Source organism: Phalangium opilio, unplaced genomic scaffold (genome assembly GCF_054372755.1).
Source record: "Phalangium opilio isolate 3A_F unplaced genomic scaffold, DU_Popi_V2 ptg000082l_1, whole genome shotgun sequence".
NCBI lineage: Eukaryota > Metazoa > Arthropoda > Arachnida > Opiliones > Phalangiidae > Phalangium > Phalangium opilio.
The window spans coordinates 15528355-15547123 of NW_028324189.1; the positions used below are offsets into that span (position 1 = coordinate 15528355).

The 18769-nt window shown below is 29.8% G+C and overlaps 1 non-coding gene and 12 pseudogenes across 1 annotated transcript; all 13 read right to left on the reverse strand.

Moving 5' to 3' along the window:
• Window positions 1–149: 149 nt before the first annotated feature.
• On the reverse strand, window positions 150–268 carry LOC149652507 (5S ribosomal RNA; annotated as a pseudogene).
• A 123-nt stretch (window positions 269–391) lies between these two features.
• On the reverse strand, window positions 392–494 carry LOC149652508 (5S ribosomal RNA; annotated as a pseudogene).
• Window positions 495–628: 134 nt separating this feature from the next.
• Window positions 629–747, reverse strand: LOC149652509 (5S ribosomal RNA). Its single transcript, XR_016371435.1, has one exon. It is a non-coding gene; the product is annotated as a 5S ribosomal RNA (ribosomal RNA).
• A 123-nt stretch (window positions 748–870) lies between these two features.
• On the reverse strand, window positions 871–989 carry LOC149652510 (5S ribosomal RNA; annotated as a pseudogene).
• A 123-nt stretch (window positions 990–1112) lies between these two features.
• On the reverse strand, window positions 1113–1215 carry LOC149652511 (5S ribosomal RNA; annotated as a pseudogene).
• A 135-nt stretch (window positions 1216–1350) lies between these two features.
• Window positions 1351–1469, reverse strand: LOC149652512 (5S ribosomal RNA; annotated as a pseudogene).
• A 360-nt stretch (window positions 1470–1829) lies between these two features.
• Window positions 1830–1948, reverse strand: LOC149652513 (5S ribosomal RNA; annotated as a pseudogene).
• A 363-nt stretch (window positions 1949–2311) lies between these two features.
• On the reverse strand, window positions 2312–2430 carry LOC149652514 (5S ribosomal RNA; annotated as a pseudogene).
• A 123-nt stretch (window positions 2431–2553) lies between these two features.
• On the reverse strand, window positions 2554–2656 carry LOC149652515 (5S ribosomal RNA; annotated as a pseudogene).
• A 136-nt stretch (window positions 2657–2792) lies between these two features.
• LOC149652516 (5S ribosomal RNA) lies at window positions 2793–2911 on the reverse strand (annotated as a pseudogene).
• Window positions 2912–3751: 840 nt separating this feature from the next.
• Window positions 3752–3870, reverse strand: LOC149652517 (5S ribosomal RNA; annotated as a pseudogene).
• Window positions 3871–3993: 123 nt separating this feature from the next.
• On the reverse strand, window positions 3994–4112 carry LOC149652518 (5S ribosomal RNA; annotated as a pseudogene).
• A 137-nt stretch (window positions 4113–4249) lies between these two features.
• On the reverse strand, window positions 4250–4368 carry LOC149652519 (5S ribosomal RNA; annotated as a pseudogene).
• Window positions 4369–18769: the final 14401 nt, after the last annotated feature.

Below are 18769 nucleotides of genomic sequence, written 5' to 3' on the forward strand. Positions count from 1 at the left end.
TGGCCGTTGCCGAGAGTGCTAGATAATAATTCGAATTTAAATTAAGTGAGACAAATTAACCTTCATCTTTTTAAAACAATAACAAAAAGAAAATATGTTTGCTTTTTTCATATCTGTTGGAATTTAAAAGAGGAAAAAAAATGTGAAAAAGCTAACGGCACGCAGTGTTCCTAAGTGGTCGCCCTCCCAAATACTGACTGCGCACGACGCTGCTTAACTTCGGTTATCGTACGAGAACCGGTGTATTCAGCGTGTTATGGCTGTTGCCGATAGTGCTAGTTAATAATTTGATTTAAATTAACTTTCATATTTATAAAACAATAACAGAAAGAAGATATGTTTGCTTTTTTTCATATCTGGTGGAATTTGAAAGAGGAAACAAAAGTGAAAAAGCCAACGGCACGCAGTATACCCAAGTACTGTATGCGCTCGACGCTGCTTAACTTCGGTGATCGGACGAGAACCGGTGTTTTCAGCGTGATATGGCCGTTGCCGAGAGTGCTAGTTAATAATTCGAATTTAAATTAAGTGAGACAAATTAACCTTCATAATTTTAAAACAATAACAAAAAAAACATGTTTGCTTTTTTCATATCTATTAAAATTTAAAAGAGGAAAAAAAGTGAAAAACCCAACGGCACGCAGTGTTCCTAAGTGGTCACCCTCCCAAGTACTGACTGCGCTCGACGCTGCTTAACTTCGGTGATCGGACGAGAACCGGTGTATTCAGCGTGATATGGCCGTTGCCGAGAGTGCTAGTTAATAATTTGAATTTAATTAACTTTCATCTTTATAAAACAATAACAAAAAAGAAGATATGTTTGCTTTTTTCATATCTATTAAAATTTAAAAGAGGAAAAAAAAGTGAAAAAGCCAACGGCACGCAGTGTTCCTAAGTGGTCTCCCTCCCAAGTAGTGACTGCGCTCGACGCTGCTTAACTTCAGTTATCGGACGAGAACCGGTGTATTCAGCGTGTTATGGCCGTTGCCGATAGTGCTAGTTAATAATTTGATTTAAATTAACTTTCATCTTTATAAAACAATAACAGAAAGAAGATATGTTTGCTTTTTTTCATATCTGGTGGAATTTGAAAGAGGAAACAAAAGTGAAAAAGCCAACGGCACGCAGTATTCCCAAGTACTGTATGCGCTCGACGCTGCTTAACTTCGGTGATCGGACGAGAACCGGTGTTTTCAGCGTGATATGGCCGTTGCCGAGAGTGCTAGTTAATAATTCGAATTTAAATTAAGTGAGACAAATTAACCTTCATAATTTTAAAACAATAACAAAAAAAAACATGTTTGCTTTTTTCATATCTATTAAAATTTAAAAGAGGAAAAAAAGTGAAAAACCCAACCGCACGCAGTGTTCCTAAGTGGTCTCCCTCCCAAGTACTGACTGTGCTCGACGCTGCTTAACTTCGGTGATCGGACGAGAACCGGTGTATTCAGCGTGTTATGGCCGTTGCCGAGAGTGCTAGTTAATAATTTGAACTAAATCAACTTTCATCTTTATAAAATAATAACAAAAAGAAGATATGTTTGCTTTTTTCATATCGGGTGGAATTTAAAAGAGGAAACAAAAGTGAAAAAGCCAACGGCACGCAGTATTCCCAAGTACTGACTGCGCTCGACGCTGCTAACGTCGGCGATCGGACGAGAACCGGTGTTCTCAGCGTGATATGGCCGTTGCCGAGAGTGCTAGATAATAATTCGAACTTAAATTAAGTGAGACAAATTAACCTTCATCTTTTTAAAACAATAACAAAAAGAAAATATGTTTGCTTTTTTCAAATCTATTGGAATTTAAAAGAGGAAAAAAAGTGAAAAAGCCAACGGCACGCAGTGTACCTAAGTGGTCTCCCTCCCAAGTAGTGACTGCGCTCGACGCTGCTTAACTTCGGTTTTCGGACGAAAACCGGTGTATTCAGCGTGATATGGCCGTTGCCGAGAGTGCTAGTTAATAATTTGAATTTAATTAACCTTCATCTTTATAAAACAATAACAAAAAGAAGATATGTTTGCTTTTTTCATATCGTGTGGAATTTAAAAGAGGAAACAAAAGTGAAAAAGCCAACGGCACGCAGTATTCCCAAGTACTGACTGCGCTCGACGCTGCTAACGTCGGCGATCGGACGAGAACCGGTGTTCTCAGCGTGATATGGCCGTTGCCGAGAGTGCTAGATAATAATTCGAATTTAAATTAAGTGAGACAAATTAACCTTCATCTTTTTAAAACAATAACAAAATGAAAATATGTTTGCTTTTTTCATATCTATTGGAATTTAAAAGAGGAAAAAAAAAAGAGAAAAAGCTAACGGCACACAGTGTTCCTAAGTGGTCTCCCTCCCAAGTAGTGACTGCGCTCGACGCTGCTTAACTTCAGTTATCGGACGAGAACCGGTGTATTCAGCGTGTTATGGCCGTTGCCGATAGTGCTAGTTAATAATTTGATTTAAATTAACTTTCATCTTTATAAAACAATAACAGAAAGAAGATATGTTTGCTTTTTTTCATATCTGGAGGAATTTGAAAGAGGAAACAAAAGTGAAAAAGCCAACGGCACGCAGTATTCCCAAGTACTGTATGCGCTCGACGCTGCTTAACTTCGGTGATCGGACGAGAACCGGTGTTTTCAGCGTGATATGGCCGTTGCCGAGAGTGCTAGATAATAATTCGAACTTAAATTAAGTGAGACAAATTAACCTTCATCTTTTTAAAACAATAACAAAAAGAAAATATGTTTGCTTTTTTCAAATCTATTGGAATTTAAAAGAGGAAAAAAAGTGAAAAAGCCAACGGCTCGCAGTTTACCTAAGTGGTCTCCCTCCCAAGTAGTGACTGCGCTCGACGCTGCTTAACTTCGGTTTTCGGACGAAAACCGGTGTATTCAGCGTGATATGGCCGTTGCCGAGAGTGCTAGTTAATAATTTGAATTTAATTAACTTTCATCTTTATAAAACAATAACAAAAAGAAGATATGTGTGCTTTTTTCAAATCGGGTAGAATTTAAAAGAGGAAACAAAAGTGAAAAACCAACGGCACGCAGTATTCCCAAGTACTGACTGCGCTCGACGCTGCTAACGTCGGCGATCGGACGAGAACCGGTGTTCTCAGCGTGATTTGGCCGTTGCCGAGAGTGCTAGTTAAAAATTCGAATTTAAATTAAGTGAGACAAATTAACCTTCATCTTTATAAAACAATAACAAAAAGAAGATATGTTTGCTTTTTTCATATCGTGTGGAATTTAAAAGAGGAAACAAAAGTGAAAAAGCCAACGGCACGCAGTATTCCCAAGTACTGACTGCGCTCGACGCTGCTAACGTCGGCGATCGGACGAGAACCGGTGTTCTCAGCGTGATATGGCCGTTGCCGAGAGTGCTAGTTAAAAATTGGAATTTAAATTAAGTTAGACAAATTAACCTTCATCTTTATAAAACAATAACAAAAAGAAGATATGTTTGCTTTTTTCATATCGGGTGGAATTTAAAAGAGGAAACAAAAGTGAAAAAGCCAACGGCACGCAGTATTCCCAAGTACTGACTGCGCTCGACGCTGCTAACGTCGGCGATCGGACGAGAACCGGTGTTCTCAGCGTGATATGGCCGTTGCCGAGAGTGCTAGATAATAATTCGAATTTAAATTAAGTGAGACAAATTAACCTTCATCTTTTTAAAACAATAACAAAATGAAAATATGTTTGCTTTTTTCATATCTATTGGAATTTAAAAGAGGAAAAAAAAAAGTGAAAAAGCTAACGGCACACAGTGTTCCTAAGTGGTCGCCCTCCCAAGTACTGACTGCGCTAAACGCTGTTTAACTTCGGTGATCGGACGAGAACCGGTGTATTCAGCTTGATATGGCCGTTGCCGAGAGTGCTAGTTAATAATTTGAATTTAATTAACTTTCATCTTTATAAAACAATAACAAAAAAGAAGATATGTTTGCTTTTTTCATATCTATTAAAATTTAAAAGAGGAAAAAAAAGTGAAAAAGCCAACGGCACGCTGTGTTCTTAAGTGGTCTCCATCCCAAGTACTGACTGCGCTCGACGCTGCTTAACTTCGGTGATCGGACGAGAACCGCTGTATTCAGCGTGATATGGTCGTTGCCGAGAGTGCTAGTTAATAATTCGAATTTAAATTAAGTGAGACAAATTAACCTTCATCATTTTAAAACAATAACAAAATGAAAACATGTTTGCTTTTTTCATATCTATTAAAATTTAAAAGAGGAAAAAAAAGTGAAAAAGCCAACGGCACGCAATGTTCCTAAGTGGTCTCCCTCCCAAGTAGTGACTGCGCTCGACGCTGCTTAACTTCAGTTATCGGACGAGAACCGGTGTATTCAGCGTGATATGGCCGTTGCCGAGAGTGCTAGTTAATAATTTTAATTTAATTAACTTTCATCTTTATAAAACAATATATATATATAAAACAATTTATTGTTCAATCGAGATGAAATCACTTTCAATGAGTGTTTTATAGGGAATTAAGCTGAATTCGGTCAAAAATTTCTCCAGAAAAAAATTCATTCAAAAAAGTACCGAAAAAATCGCAGGTTTTTCTTCTTCAAGACACAAAATCCGTGAATACGATTTCTTACTGAAAATTGAATTTTAACAGTTTTTTTAATGAATATCGTTACATTGCTTGAATTAAAGCAAAAAGTATAAAAATAATGGTTTCAGTGAACATATTTGAAAATAGTGAAGAAATACTCAAAGTATGCTTCTTTGGCCGTGAAACGTCGATTTTGAAAATGTTATTAAAAATCGAGGTAAATTTTTAATTATTGTTCAATCAAGATGAAATCACTTTCAAAGAGTGTTTTATAGGGAATTAAGCTGAATTCGGTCAAACATTTCTCCAAAAAAATGCATTCTAAAGTGTACAGAAAAAATCGCATGTTTTTTTCTTCAAGATACAATATCCGTGACAACGATTTCTTATTGAAAATTGGATTTTAACAGTTTTTTGAATGAATATCGTTACATTGCTTGAATTAATGCAAAAAGTATAAAAATAATGGTTACAGTGGTTATATTTGAAAATAGTGAAGAAATACTCAAAATATGCTTCTTTGACCGTGAAACGTCGATTTTGAAAATGTTATTAAAAATCGAGTTACATTTTTATTTATTGTTCAATCGAGATGAAATCACTTTTAATGAGTGTTTTATAGGGAATTAAGCTGAATTCGGTCAAAAATTTCTCCTGAAAAAAATGCATTCAAAAAAGTACCGAAAAAATCGCATGTTTTTCTTCTTCAAGATACAAAATCCGTGACAACGATTTGTTATTGAAAAATTTAATTTTAACAGTTTTTTGATTGAATATCGTTACATTTGCTTGAATTAAAGCAAAAAGTATAAAAATAATGGTTTCAGTGGTTATTTTTGAAAATAGTGAAGAAATACTCAAAATATGCTTCTTTGGCCGTGAATCGTCGATTTTGAAAATGTTATTAAAATCGAGGTACATTTTTATTTATTGTTCAATCGAGATGAAATCACTTTTAATGAGTGTTTTATAGGGAATTAAGCTGAATTCGGTCAAAAATTTCTCTTGAAAAAAATGCATTCAAAAAAGTACCGAAAAAATCGCATGTTTTTCTTCTTCAAGATACAAAATCCGTGACAACGATTTCTTATTGAAAAATTTAATTTTAACAGTTTTTTGATTGAATATAGTTACATTTGCTTGAATTAAAGCAAAAAGTATAAAAATAATGCTTTCAGTGAACATATTTGAAAATAGTGTAGAAATACTCAAAGTATGCTTCTTTGGCCGTGAAACGTCGATTTTGAAAATGTTATTAAAAATCGAGGTAAATTTTTAATTATTGTTCAATCGAGATGAAATCACTTTCAATGAGTGTTTTATAGGGAATTAAGCTGAATTCGGTCAAAAATTTCTCCAGAAAAAAATGCATTCAAAAAAGTACCGAAAAAAATCGCATGTTTTTCTTCTTCAAGATACAAAATCCGTGACAACGATTTCTTATTGAAAAATTGAATTTTAACAGTTTTTTGAATGAATATCGTTACATTTGCTTGAATTAAAGAAAAAGTATAAAAATAATGGTTTCAGTGGTTATTTTTGAAAATAGTGAAGAAATACTCAAAATATGCTTCTTTGGCCGTGAAACGTCGATTTTGAAAATGTTATTAAAAATCGAGGTACATTTTTATTTATTGTTCAATCGAGATGAAATCACTTTTAATGAGTGTTTTATAGGGAATTAAGCTGAATTCGGTCAAAAATTTCTCCTGAAAAAAATTCATTCAAAAAAGTACCGAAAAAATCGCAGGTTTTTCTTCTTCAAGACACAAAATCCGTGAATACGATTTCTTACTGAAAATTGAATTTTAACAGTTTTTTGAATGAATATCGTTACATTGCTTGAATTAAAGCAAAAAGTATAAAAATAATGCTTTCAGTGAACATATTTGAAAATAGTGAAGAAATACTCAAAGTATGCTTCTTTGGCCGTGAAACGTCGATTTTGAAAATGTTATTAAAAATCGAGGTAAATTTTTAATTATTGTTCAATCAAGATGAAATCACTTTCAAAGAGTGTTTTATAGGGAATTAAGCTGAATTCGGTCAAACATTTCTCCAAAAAAAATGCATTCAAAAGTGTACCGAAAAAATCGCATGTTTTTTTTTCTTCAAGATACAATATCCGTGACAACGATTTCTTATTGAAAATTGAATTTTAACAGTTTTTTGAATGAATATCGTTACATTGCTTGAATTAAAGCAAAAAGTATAAAAATAATGGTTTCAGTGGTTATATTTGAAAATAGTGAAGAAATACTCAAAATATGCTTCTTTGGCCGTGAAACGTCGATTTTGAAAATGTTATTAAAAATCGAGGTACATTTTTATTTATTGTTCAATCGAGATGAAATCACTTTTAATGAGTGTTTTATAGGGAATTAAGCTGAATTCGGTCAAAAATTTGTCCTGAAAAAAATGCATTCAAAAAAGTACCGAAAAATCGCATGTTTTTCTTCTTCAAGATACAAAATCCGTGACAACGATTTCTTATTGAAAAATTTAATTTTAACAGTTTTTTGATTGAATATCGTTACATTTGCTTGAATTAAAGCAAAAAGTATAAAACTAATGCTTTCAGTGAACATATTTGAAAATAGTGAAGAAATACTCAAAGTATGCTTCTTTGGCCGTGAAACGTCGATTTTGAAAATGTTATTAAAAATCGAGGTACATTTTTATTTATTGTTCAATCGAGATGAAATCACTTTTAATGAGTGTTTTATAGGGAATTAAGCTGAATTCGGTCAAAAATTTCTCCTGAAAAAAATTCATTCAAAAAAGTACCGAAAAAATCGCAGGTTTTTCTTCTTCAAGACACAAAATCCGTGAATACGATTTCTTACTGAAAATTGAATTTTAACAGTTTTTTGAATGAATATCGTTACATTGCTTGAATTAAAGCAAAAAGTATAAAAATAATGCTTTCAGTGAACATATTTGAAAATAGTGAAGAAATACTCAAAGTATGCTTCTTTGGCCGTGAAACGTCGATTTTGAAAATGTTATTAAAAATCGAGGTAAATTTTTAATTATTGTTCAATCAAGATGAAATCACTTTCAAAGAGTGTTTTATAGGGAATTAAGCTGAATTCGGTCAAACATTTCTCCAAAAAAAATGCATTCAAAAGTGTACCGAAAAAAATCGCATGTTTTTCTTCTTCAAGATACAAAATCCGTGACAACGATTTCTTATTGAAAAATTGAATTTTAACAGTTTTTTGAATGAATATCGTTACATTTGCTTGAATTAAAGCAAAAAGTATAAAAATAATGGTTTCAGTGGTTATTTTTGAAAATAGTGAAGAAATACTCAAAATATGCTTCTTTGGCCGTGAAACGTCGATTTTGAAAATGTTATTAAAAATCGAGGTACATTTTTATTTATTGTTCAATCGAGATGAAATCACTTTTAATGAGTGTTTTATAGGGAATTAAGCTGAATTCGGTCAAAAATTTCTCCTGAAAAAAATTCATTCAAAAAAGTACCGAAAAAATCGCAGGTTTTTCTTCTTCAAGACACAAAATCCGTGAATACGATTTCTTACTGAAAATTGAATTTTAACAGTTTTTTGAATGAATATCGTTACATTGCTTGAATTAAAGCAAAAAGTATAAAAATAATGCTTTCAGTGAACATATTTGAAAATAGTGAAGAAATACTCAAAGTATGCTTCTTTGGCCGTGAAACGTCGATTTTGAAAATGTTATTAAAAATCGAGGTAAATTTTTAATTATTGTTCAATCAAGATGAAATCACTTTCAAAGAGTGTTTTATAGGGAATTAAGCTGAATTCGGTCAAACATTTCTCCAAAAAAAATGCATTCAAAAGTGTACCGAAAAAATCGCATGTTTTTTTTTCTTCAAGATACAATATCCGTGACAACGATTTCTTATTGAAAATTGAATTTTAACAGTTTTTTGAATGAATATCGTTACATTGCTTGAATTAAAGCAAAAAGTATAAAAATAATGGTTTCAGTGGTTATATTTGAAAATAGTGAAGAAATACTCAAAATATGCTTCTTTGGCCGTGAAACGTCGATTTTGAAAATGTTATTAAAAATCGAGGTACATTTTTATTTATTGTTCAATCGAGATGAAATCACTTTTAATGAGTGTTTTATAGGGAATTAAGCTGAATTCGGTCAAAAATTTGTCCTGAAAAAAATGCATTCAAAAAAGTACCGAAAAATCGCATGTTTTTCTTCTTCAAGATACAAAATCCGTGACAACGATTTCTTATTGAAAAATTTAATTTTAACAGTTTTTTGATTGAATATCGTTACATTTGCTTGAATTAAAGCAAAAAGTATAAAACTAATGCTTTCAGTGAACATATTTGAAAATAGTGAAGAAATACTCAAAGTATGCTTCTTTGGCCGTGAAACGTCGATTTTGAAAATGTTATTAAAAATCGAGGTAAATTTTTAATTATTGTTCAATCGAGATGAAATCACTTTCAATGAGTGTTTTATAGGAAATTAAGCTGAATTCGGTCAAAAATTTCTCCAGAAAAAAATTCATTCAAAAAAGTACCGAAAAAATCACAGGTTTTTCTTCTTCAAGACACAAAATCCGTGAATACCATATCTTATTGAAAATTGAATTTTAACAGTTTTTTGAATGAATATCGTTACATTGCTTGAATTAAAGCAAAAAGTATAAAAATAATGGTTTCAATGAATATATTTGAAAATAGTGAAGAAATACTCAAAGTATGCTTCTTTGGCCGTGAAACGTCGATTTTGAAAATGTTATTAAAAATCGAGGTACATTTTAATTTATTGTTCAATCGATATGAAATCACTTTTATTGAGTGTTTTATAGGGAATTAAGCTGAATTCGGTCAAAAATTTCTCCTGAAAAAAATGCATTCAAAAAAGTACCGAAAAAATCGCATGTTTTTCTTCTTCAAGATACAAAATCCGTGACAACGATTTCTTATTGAAAAATTTAATTTTAACAGTTTTTTGATTGAATATCGTTACATTTGCTTGAATTAAAGCAAAAAGTATAAAATTAATGGTTTCAGTGAACATATTTGAAAATAGTGAAGAAATAGTCAAAGTAAGCTTCTTTGGCCGTGAAACGTCGATTTTGAAAATGTTATTAAAAATCGAGGTAAATTTTTAATTATTGTTCAATCGAGATGAAATCACTTTCAATGAGTGTTTTATAGGGAATTAAGCTGAATTCGGTCAAAAATTTCTCCTGAAAAAAATGCATTCAAAAAAGTACCGAAAAAATCGCATGTTTTTCTTCTTCAAGATACAAAATCCGTGACAACGATTTCTTATTGAAAAATTTAATTTTAACAGTTTTTTGATTGAATATCGTTACATTTGCTTGAATTAAAGCAAAAAGTATAAAAATAATGGTTTCAGTGAACATATTTGAAAATAGTGAAGAAATAGTCAAAGTAAGCTTCTTTGGCCGTGAAACGTCGATTTTGAAAATGTTATTAAAAATCGAGGTACATTTTTAATTATTGTTCAATCGAGATGAAATCACTTTTAATGAGTGTTTTATAGGGAATTTTGCTGAATTCGGTCAAAAATTTCTCCTGAAAAAAATGCATTCAAAAAAGTACCGAAAAATCGCATGTTTTTCTTCTTCAAGATACAAAATCCGTGACAACGATTTCTTATTGAAAAATTTAATTTTAACAGTTTTTTGATTGAATATCGTTACATTTGCTTGAATTAAAGCAAAAAGTATAAAACTAATGCTTTCAGTGAACATATTTGAAAATAGTGAAGAAATACTCAAAGTATGCTTCTTTGGCCGTGAAACGTCGATTTTGAAAATGTTATTAAAAATCGAGGTAAATTTTTAATTATTGTTCAATCGAGATGAAATCACTTTCAATGAGTGTTTTATAGGAAATTAAGCTGAATTCGGTCAAAAATTTCTCCAGAAAAAAATTCATTCAAAAAGTACCGAAAAAATCACAGGTTTTTCTTCTTCAAGACACAAAATCCGTGAATACCATATCTTATTGAAAATTGAATTTTAACAGTTTTTTGAATGAATATCGTTACATTGCTTGAATTAAAGCAAAAAGTATAAAAATAATGGTTTCAATGAATATATTTGAAAATAGTGAAGAAATACTCAAAGTATGCTTCTTTGGCCGTGAAACGTCGATTTTGAAAATGTTATTAAAAATCGAGGTAAATTTTTAATTATTGTTCAATCGAGATGAAATCACTTTCAATGAGTGTTTTATAGGCAATTAAGCTGAATTCGGTCAAACATTTCTCCAGAAAAAAATGCATTCAAAAGTGTACCGAAAAAATCGCATGTTTTTTTTCTTCAAGATACAAAATCCGTGACAACGATTTCTTATTTAAAATTGAATTTTAACAGTTTGTTGAATGACTATCGTTACATTTGCTTGAATTAACGCAAAAATTACAAAAATAATGGTTTCAGTGGTTATATTTGAAAACAGTGAACAAATACTCAAAATGTTTTTCTTAGGCCGAGTTACGTCGATTTTGAAAATGTTATTAAAAATCGAGGTACATTTTAATTTATTGTTCAATCGAGATGAAATCACTTTTAATGAGTTTTTTATAGGGAATTAAGCTGAATTCGGTCAAAAATTTCTCCTGAAAAAAATGCATTCAAAAAAGTACCGAAAAAATCGCATGTTTTTCTTCTTCAAGATACAAAATCCGTGACAACGATTTCTTATTGAAAAATTTAATTTTAACAGTTTTTTGATTGAATATCGTTACATTTGCTTGAATTAAAGCAAAAAGTATAAAACTAATGCTTTCAGTGAACATATTTGAAAATAGTGAAGAAATACTCAAAGTATGCTTCTTTGGCCGTGAAACGTCGATTTTGAAAATGTTATTAAAAATCGAGGTAAATTTTTAATTATTGTTCAATCGAGATGAAATCACTTTCAATGAGTGTTTTATAGGAAATTAAGCTGAATTCGGTCAAAAATTTCTCCAGAAAAAAATTCATTCAAAAAAGTACCGAAAAAATCACAGGTTTTTCTTCTTCAAGACACAAAATCCGTGAATACCATATCTTATTGAAAATTGAATTTTAACAGTTTTTTGAATGAATATCGTTACATTGCTTGAATTAAAGCAAAAAGTATAAAAATAATGGTTTCAATGAATATATTTGAAAATAATGAAGAAATACTCAAAGTATGCTTCTTTGGCCGTGAAACGTCGATTTTGAAAATGTTATTAAAAATCGAGGTAAATTTTTAATTATTGTTCAATCGAGATGAAATCACTTTCAATGAGTGTTTTATAGGCAATTAAGCTGAATTCGGTCAAACATTTCTCCAGAAAAAAATGCATTCAAAAGTGTACCGAAAAAATCGCATGTTTTTTTCTTCAAGATACAAAATCCGTGACAACGATTTCTTATTTAAAATTGAATTTTAACAGTTTGTTGAATGACTATCGTTACATTTGCTTGAATTAACGCAAAAATTACAAAAATAATGGTTTCAGTGGTTATATTTGAAAACAGTGAACAAATACTCAAAATGTTTTTCTTAGGCCGAGTTACGTCGATTTTGAAAATGTTATTAAAAATCGAGGTACATTTTAATTTATTGTTCAATCGAGATGAAATCACTTTTAATGAGTTTTTTATAGGGAATTAAGCTGAATTCGGTCAAAAATTTCTCCTGAAAAAAATGCATTCAAAAAAGTACCGAAAAAATCGCATGTTTTTTTTCTTCAAGATACAAAATCCGTGACAACGATTTCTTATTTAAAATTGAATTTTAACAGTTTGTTGAATGACTATCGTTACATTTGCTTGAATTAACGCAAAAATTACAAAAATAATGGTTTCAGTGGTTATATTTGAAAACAGTGAACAAATACTCAAAATGTTTTTCTTAGGCCGAGTTACGTCGATTTTGAAAATGTTATTAAAAATCGAGGTACATTTTAATTTATTGTTCAATCGAGATGAAATCACTTTTAATGAGTTTTTTATAGGGAATTAAGCTGAATTCGGTCAAAAATTTCTCCTGAAAAAAATGCATTCAAAAAAGTACCGAAAAAATCGCATGTTTTTTTTCTTCAAGATACAAAATCCGTGACAACGATTTCTTATTTAAAATTGAATTTTAACAGTTTGTTGAATGACTATCGTTACATTTGCTTGAATTAACGCAAAAATTACAAAAATAATGGTTTCAGTGGTTATATTTGAAAACAGTGAACAAATACTCAAAATGTTTTTCTTAGGCCGAGTTACGTCGATTTTGAAAATGTTATTAAAAATCGAGGTACATTTTAATTTATTGTTCAATCGAGATGAAATCACTTTTAATGAGTTTTTTATAGGGAATTAAGCTGAATTCGGTCAAAAATTTCTCCTGAAAAAAATGCATTCAAAAAAGTACCGAAAAAATCGCATGTTTTTCTTCTTCAAGATACAAAATCCGTGACAACGATTTCTTATTGAAAAATTTAATTTTAACAGTTTTTTGATTGAATATCGTTACATTTGCTTGAATTAAAGCAAAAAGTATAAAACTAATGCTTTCAGTGAACATATTTGAAAATAGTGAAGAAATACTCAAAGTATGCTTCTTTGGCCGTGAAACGTCGATTTTGAAAATGTTATTAAAAATCGAGGTAAATTTTTAATTATTGTTCAATCGAGATGAAATCACTTTCAATGAGTGTTTTATAGGAAATTAAGCTGAATTCGGTCAAAAATTTCTCCAGAAAAAAATTCATTCAAAAAAGTACCGAAAAAATCACAGGTTTTTCTTCTTCAAGACACAAAATCCGTGAATACCATATCTTATTGAAAATTGAATTTTAACAGTTTTTTGAATGAATATCGTTACATTGCTTGAATTAAAGCAAAAAGTATAAAAATAATGGTTTCAATGAATATATTTGAAAATAATGAAGAAATACTCAAAGTATGCTTCTTTGGCCGTGAAACGTCGATTTTGAAAATGTTATTAAAAATCGAGGTAAATTTTTAATTATTGTTCAATCGAGATGAAATCACTTTCAATGAGTGTTTTATAGGCAATTAAGCTGAATTCGGTCAAACATTTCTCCAGAAAAAAATGCATTCAAAAGTGTACCGAAAAAATCGCATGTTTTTTTTCTTCAAGATACAAAATCCGTGACAACGATTTCTTATTTAAAATTGAATTTTAACAGTTTGTTGAATGACTATCGTTACATTTGCTTGAATTAACGCAAAAATTACAAAAATAATGGTTTCAGTGGTTATATTTGAAAACAGTGAACAAATACTCAAAATGTTTTTCTTAGGCCGAGTTACGTCGATTTTGAAAATGTTATTAAAAATCGAGGTACATTTTAATTTATTGTTCAATCGAGATGAAATCACTTTTAATGAGTTTTTTATAGGGAATTAAGCTGAATTCGGTCAAAAATTTCTCCTGAAAAAAATGCATTCAAAAAAGTACCGAAAAAATCGCATGTTTTTCTTCTTCAAGATACAAAATCCGTGACAACGATTTCTTATTGAAAAATTTAATTTTAACAGTTTTTTGAATGAATATCGTTACATTTGCTTGAATTAAAGCAAAAAGTATAAAAATAATGGTTTCAGTGGTTATTTTTGAAAATAGTGAAGAAATACTCAAAATATGCTTCTTTGGCCGTGAAACCTCGATTTTGAAAATGTTATTAAAAATCGAGGTACATTTTTAATTATTGTTCAATCGAGATGAAATCACTTTTATTGAGTGTTTTATAGGGAATTAAGCTGAATTCGGTCAAAAATTTCTCCAGAAAAAAATTCATTCAAAAAAGTACCGAAAAAATCGCATGTTTTTCTTCTTCAAGATACAAAATCCGTGACAACAATTTCTTATTGAAAATTGAATTTTAACAGTTTTTTGAATGAATATCGTTACATTGCTTGAATTAAAGCAAAAAGTATAAAAATAATGGTTTCAATGAATATATTTGAAAATAGTGAAGAAATACTCAAAGTATGCTTCTTTGGCCGTGAAACGACGATTTTGAAAATGTTATTAAAAATCGAGGTAAATTTTTAATTATTGTTCAATCGAGATGAAATCGCTTTCAATGAGTGTTTTATAGAAAATTAAGCTGAATTCGGTCAAAAATTTCTCCAGAAAAAAATGCATTCAAAAAAGTACCAAAAAATCGCATGTTTTTCTTCTTCAAGATACAAAATTCGTGACAACGATTTCTTATTTAAAATTGAATTTTAACAGTTTGTTGAATGAATATCGTTACATTTGCTTGAATTAAAGCAAAAATTACAAAAATAATGGTTTCAGTGGTTATATTTGAAAACAGTGAACAAATACTCAAAATGTTTTTCTTAGGCCGAGTTACGTCGATTTTGAAAATGTTATTAAAAATCGAGGTACATTTTTATTTATTGTTCAATCGAGATGAAATCACTTTTATTGAGTGTTTTATAGGCAATTAAGCTGAATTCGGTCAAAAATTTCTCCAGAAAAAAATGCATTCAAAAAAGTTCCGAAAAAATCGCATGTTTTTCTTCTTCAAGATACAAAATTCGTGACAACGATTTCTTATTGAAAAATTGAATTTTAACAGTTTTTTGAATGAGTATCGTTACATTTGCTTGAATTAAAGCAAAAAGTATAAAAATAATGGTTTCGGTGGTTATTTTTGAAAATAGTGAAGAAATACTCAAAGTATGCTTCTTTGGCCGTGAAACGTCGATTTTGAAAATGTTATTAAAAATCGAGGTACATTTTTATTTATTGTTCAATCGAGATGAAATCACTTTTAATGAGTGTTTAATAGGGAATTAAGCTGAATTCGGTCAAGGATTTCTCCAGAAAAAAATGCATTCAAAAAAGTACCGAAAAAAATCGCATGTTTTTCTTCTTCAAGATACAAAATCCGTGACAACGATTTCTTATTGAAAAATTTAATTTTAACAGTTTTTTGATTGAATATCGTTACATTTGCTTGAATTAAAGCAAAAAGTATAAAAATAATGGTTTCAGTGAACATATTTGAAAATAGTGAAGAAATACTCAAAGTAAGCTTCTTTGGCCGTGAAACGTCGATTTTGAAAATGTTATTAAAAATCGAGGTAAATTTTTAATTATTGTTCAATTGAGATGAAATCACTTTCAATGAGTGTTTTATAGGGAATTAAGATGAATTCGGTCAAACATTTCTCCAGAAAAAAGTGCATTCAAAAGTGTACCGAAAAAATCGCATGTTTTTTTTCTTCAAGATACAAAATCCGTGACAACGATTTCTTATTTAAAATTGAATTTTAACAGTTTGTTGAATGAATATCGTTACATTTGCTTGAATTAACGCAAAAATTACAAAAATAATGGTTTCAGTTTTTTATATTTGAAAACAGTGAACAAATACTCAAAATGTTTTTCTTAGGCCGAGTTACGTCGATTTTGAAAATGTTATTAAAAATCGAGGTACATTTTTATTTATTGTTCAATCGAGATGAAATCACTTTTATTGAGTGTTTTATAGGGAATTAAGCTGAATTCGGTCAAAAATTTCTCCAGAAAAAAATGCATTCAAAAAAGTACCGAAAAAATCGCATGTTTTTTTCTTCAAGATACAAAATCCGTGACAACGATTTCTTATTTAAAATTGAATTTTAACAGTTTGTTGAATGAATATCGTTACATTTGCTTGAATTAAAGTAAAAAGTATAAAAATAATGGTTTCAGTGGTTATATTTGAAAATAGTGAAGAAATACTCAAAATATGCTTCTTTGGCCGTGAAACGTCGATCTTGAAAATGTTATTAAAAATCGAGGTACATTTTTATTTATTGTTCAATCGAGATGAAATCACTTTTAATGAGTGTTTTATAGGGAATTAAGCTGAATTCGGTCAAAAATTTCTCCTGAAAAAAATGCATTCAAAAAAGTACCGAAAAAATCGCATGTTTTTCTTCTTCAAGATACAAAATTCGTGACAACGATTTCTTATTTAAAATTGAATTTTAACAGTTTGTTGAATGAATATCGTTACATTTGCTTGAATTAACGCAAAAATTACAAAAATAATGGTTTCAGTTTTTTATATTTGAAAACAGTGAACAAATACTCAAAATGTTTTTCTTAGGCCGAGTTACGTCGATTTTGAAAATGTTATTAAAAATCGAGGTACATTTTTATTTATTGTTCAATCGAGATGAAATCACTTTTATTGAGTGTTTTATAGGGAATTAAGCTGAATTCGGTCAAAAATTTCTCCAGAAAAAAATGCATTCAAAAAAGTACCGAAAAAATCGCATGTTTTTTTCTTCAAGATACAAAATCCGTGACAACGATTTCTTATTTAAAATTGAATTTTAACAGTTTGTTGAATGAATATCGTTACATTTGCTTGAATTAAAGTAAAAAGTATAAAAATAATGGTTTCAGTGGTTATATTTGAAAATAGTGAAGAAATACTCAAAATATGCTTCTTTGGCCGTGAAACGTCGATCTTGAAAATGTTATTAAAAATCGAGGTACATTTTTATTTATTGTTCAATCGAGATGAAATCACTTTTAATGAGTGTTTTATAGGGAATTAAGCTGAATTCGGTCAAAAATTTCTCCTGAAAAAAATGCATTCAAAAAAGTACCGAAAAAATCGCATGTTTTTCTTCTTCAAGATACAAAATTCGTGACAACGATTTCTTATTTAAAATTGAATTTTAACAGTTTGTTGAATGAATATCGTTACATTTGCTTGAATTAAAGCAAAAATTACAAAAATAATGGTTTCAGTGGTTATATTTGAAAACAGTGAACAAATACTCAAAATGTTTTTCTTAGGCCGAGTTACGTCGATTTTGAAAATGTTATTAAAAATCGAGGTACATTTTTATTTATTGTTCAATCGAGATGAAATCACTTTTATTGAGTGTTTTATAGGCAATTAAGCTGAATTCGGTCAAAAATTTCTCCAGAAAAAAATGCATTCAAAAAAGTTCCGAAAAAATCGCATGTTTTTCTTCTTCAAGATACAAAATTCGTGACAACGATTTCTTATTGAAAAATTGAATTTTAACAGTTTTTTGAATGAATATCGTTACATTTGCTTGAATTAAAGCAAAAAGTATAAAAATAATGGTTTCGGTGGTTATTTTTGAAAATAGTGAAGAAATACTCAAAGTATGCTTCTTTGGCCGTGAAACGTCGATTTTGAAAATGTTATTAAAAATCGAGGTACATTTTTATTTATTGTTCAATCGAGATGAAATCACTTTTAATGAGTGTTTAATAGGGAATTAAGCTGAATTCGGTCAAGGATTTCTCCAGAAAAAAATGCATTCAAAAAAGTACCGAAAAAAATCGCATGTTTTTCTTCTTCAAGATACAAAATCCGTGACAACGATTTCTTATTGAAAAATTTAATTTTAACAGTTTTTTGATTGAATATCGTTACATTTGCTTGAATTAAAGCAAAAAGTATAAAAATAATGGTTTCAGTGAACATATTTGAAAATAGTGAAGAAATACTCAAAGTAAGCTTCTTTGGCCGTGAAACGTCGATTTTGAAAATGTTATTAAAAATCGAGGTAAATTTTTAATTATTGTTCAATTGAGATGAAATCACTTTCAATGAGTGTTTTATAGGGAATTAAGATGAATTCGGTCAAACATTTCTCCAGAAAAAAGTGCATTCAAAAGTGTACCGAAAAAATCGCATGTTTTTTTTCTTCAAGATACAAAATCCGTGACAACGATTTCTTATTTAAAATTGAATTTTAACAGTTTGTTGAATGAATATCGTTACATTTGCTTGAATTAAAGTAAAAAGTATAAAAATAATGGTTTCAGTGGTTATTTTTGAAAATAGTGAAGAAATACTCAAAATATGCTTCTTTGGCCGTGAAACGTCGATTTTGAAAATATTATTAAAAATCGAGGTACATCTTTATTATTGTTCAATCGAGATGAAATCACTTTAATGAGTGTTTTATAGGGAATTAAGCTGAATTCGGTCAAAAATTTCTCCTGAAAAAAATGCATTCAAAAAAGTACCGAAAAAATCGCATGTTTTTCTTCTTCAAGATACAAAATCCGTGACAACGATTTCTTATTGAAAAATTGAATTTTAACAGTTTTTTGAATGAATATCGTTACATTTGCTTGAATTAAAGCAAAAAGTATAAAAATAATGGTTTCATTGGTTATATTTGAAAACAGTGAACAAATACTCAAAATGTTTTTC